The sequence below is a fragment of the Silene latifolia genome, chromosome 10 (assembly GCF_048544455.1).
Source record: "Silene latifolia isolate original U9 population chromosome 10, ASM4854445v1, whole genome shotgun sequence".
Taxonomy (NCBI): domain Eukaryota; kingdom Viridiplantae; phylum Streptophyta; class Magnoliopsida; order Caryophyllales; family Caryophyllaceae; genus Silene; species Silene latifolia.
In genome coordinates this window covers 127203393-127206872 of record NC_133535.1, presented here as the reverse complement: position 1 = coordinate 127206872, position 3480 = coordinate 127203393, and positions in this window count along the sequence as shown.

Genomic DNA, 3480 nt, shown 5'->3' with positions numbered 1-3480 from the left:
TCTCTAACCTTGAAAATTTTATATTACCTCACATGCATATTTTACAAGTTGTGTGTAAAATCTCGTATTAATTTGATTAATATTGCATGATTTATGATTTTTATGAGATAAAAATGGATTAAAAGAAGTAAAATGGTTAGAAATAGTTAAACTTCGAACCAGGCCATTAAAATTTAATATGTTGTCACATGCATGATTTACATAGTTTACGTAAATTTTGAGATGAAATGATCGCATTGAGCATGATTTATGAATTTTTAGTGTAAAAATGGCATAATTAGTGACTATTTTAGCATAAATAGCTAAAACGAATTACATGGCCTGAGAAAATTATTTTAGGTTGCATAAATATCCCACTTATCAGATATAAGGTTGTAAAATTGATTGGATTAATTTTTGGATACTTTAGATGTTTTATGAGATAAAATCGATAGATTGCAACTATATTTTCTCAAAATTAATTCGAAAATTTTAACCATGATTTTTGACATTAAAAGTGTCATGGAATTATTCCAGAATGTACACAAATTTAAAATTCAAATTTTGAGATTATTGTGATTTAATTTTGATTTATTTCATAAATGTTATGATTTTAAGGTAAAAAATGAGCATAAAAGTAAATCAAGTTGAATTATTGTCAAAAATTGAGTGATGACTAGTTTTTGAGTCCTAAGAGTGTTAGGATAATTATGAGCTTAAATGTGATTTGAGTGTTAATTTGTGATTTTAAGAAGTTATTATCACGCATTTCCTTAAAATCGGGTTATATATTTGATATAAATTAAATAGGGCGATTTGGCGCATAATTTGGCATGATAGATACATATTATAATGCTGCATATTTCAATTGTTGAATGTCTTTTATTTATATAATTTTGAATTATGTAATTTTATCTTAGTATGGCCTTAGTTTTAATCGATATTACCCGTAATGAAAGGGAATATTGATTCGGTTGTAATTAATGTGATCTCGTATCACTTTTATTTTTACTAGTTTTTCATATTAAAAATGTATAATAGGAATAGCTTTGTATTTTTATTATTATTTGTAATTATGGAGTTTCTTCAAGACGGTGCCATTCGGAAAGGTATTTCGACGAAGACGGTGTTCTTGGGAGGCGTGCCACTTGAAAATTCAAAGGACCAAAGGAGTTGGTTTCCGAATATGTAATAGATTATTTGATTTTCTATTTTAGTAAGGCCATACTAGGAATTTATTATTATTGCTTTGCATTTATTTTAATATGTTGCATGCATTGCCAAATCGCCATAACAACACATGCATACCATATCGAGTCATTGACCGTGTCAATTATAATTATCGTAGTTCACCACTTTAGTTCACTTAAAACGTGATAGATAATAAATTGACATGACCTCTCGCTTATAATAATTGAGAATTAGCCTTACCAAATAGTAGAAACCATGAGTCCCAATTTCATAAGGAAGTAGGCTCGGCTCACCGGGGTGCTAAACTTGTTACGTTGGGTAAGTGGGTAATAAAATGTTATTACATCGAAATTTGGATTGAGCTCAACGGAATTATTCGTGACCGTAGTCGCATGTGTTACGGGCTAAAGATAAATATTAATGTAATTTTATCGACCGAGAGTTCTAGAGCTAGAATCGATTAAGAGTTAATCCACCGAGTTATATTAATAAGGGATGAATCTGCTCACCGTGCCCGAGTTAATATGAATTTGGATCTCGGAATCATTTATAATAGTTGGGTAGAGGTCACTATATAAATGCAATACTTGTTTACAAGTATTATTAAAACGATAGATGTTTATTATTTCCTTCATTTCCGTTTTTGTAGTTATTTATTCGCAATGTGTTCATCTAATACTCTTACAACAATCACCATTAATTCATGGCTCCAATTATTCGATAAAAAAATGCTCCGAGTATGACAATGATACGATTAGAGAATTACGTTGTGGCATTGGTCAAGATGGAAATCTTTGCTTCTTTACCACCTCCACACCAGCCACTCCAATTTTAATGCCCACCACTTTGGTAAGAAAATCTTGTGAAGAAAATCTCACTAAACCCAAAGCATCCTTGTTTGAAGAAACAAGGAGAAATATTAAATTCAGTGGGAGTTCTAGCAAAAATATTCTTGCAACTGAAAGGAGTAATGGTATTATTAAAGGAAAGGCAAAGATGGGTAAGAAACCCAAACCTGATAATGAATTGGAAATGGATAGTGAGACTACCACAACCAAGACCAATAAGGGTGCCCAATCTTACGAAGAATGTCATTATTGTAATGTCCTGGGCCATTGGAAGCGAAATTGCCCCAAGTATTTGGGAGATATCAAAGTTGGACTTGTCACTCCACTTGGTACTATTTCTTCCGAAATCGTTGTTATTGATATAAATTATACATCCACCTCAACGTGGGTATGGGATACCGGTTGTGGTTTTCACCTTTGTAATTGTATACAGGGGCTTGGAAATGTGGAAAAGCTAAACAAGAGTGATATAAATCTCCGACAAGGAAATGGAGCTAGGGTAGCCGCCACTTCGAGAGGGACTTGTGTACTTGTTTTAGCTAATAGCTTTGAGTTGTAATCTACATAATGGTGATTATGTACCCATTTTATCTATAACATTATTTCATGTTAGACATGGAAGGATTCATATTTTGCAATAAAAAACAATCGTTGTATTTTGTTTGAAAATTGACATGGCTGGGAGCCAAGTCAATTCTCTTAATGGTATTCAAGTATTAGACACTTCCAACTCAACTAAAGATATCTATAACATACAAACCAAAAGACTCATAACTAGTGATCCAAATGATTTGTACATTTGGCTTTTTTGATTAGGTTACATAAATGAGAAACGCATTGAAAGCTAGTGTCAACTAGATTTAATGAACCATTTGATTTTCAATCATATGGAATATGCGAATCTTGTCTCCTTCGCAAAATGATGTGTACTTCCTTTAGTGGTAAAGGGACACAAGCAAGTGATTTGTTGGGACTAATACATGTCGATGTATTTGTTCTAATGAGCATCACCGCAAGGGAATTTATGACTACTTCGTCACTTTTACCAATGATTTAAGTAGATATGGGTATATTTACTTAATCAAATATAAAGTGAAGCATTTGAGAAATTTGAGAAATTTCTAAATAATGTAGAGAACCAATTGAAGAAAGTACTAAAGCATTACGATCCGATCGTGGTGGCTAAGATCAAAGTAATGAATTTGATTTATTAAAATATGGATTGTGACCTAGTGTCACTACCTATAAGATCAAACTAATATGAGTCAGTTTCCGTTATCGAACTCAATTTTGGGAATTTTCAATCCAAAACGGACAAGTAATTCTAAAACGGATGGTCAACCATGAGATACCTGAAATAGAGAGTCTATTTAAAAAATTACATGGATCAGACTGGCATATGACATGAATCAAGTTGCCATGATAGAACTGGTCTTTTATGTGCAAATTCAACAGTCTAGAC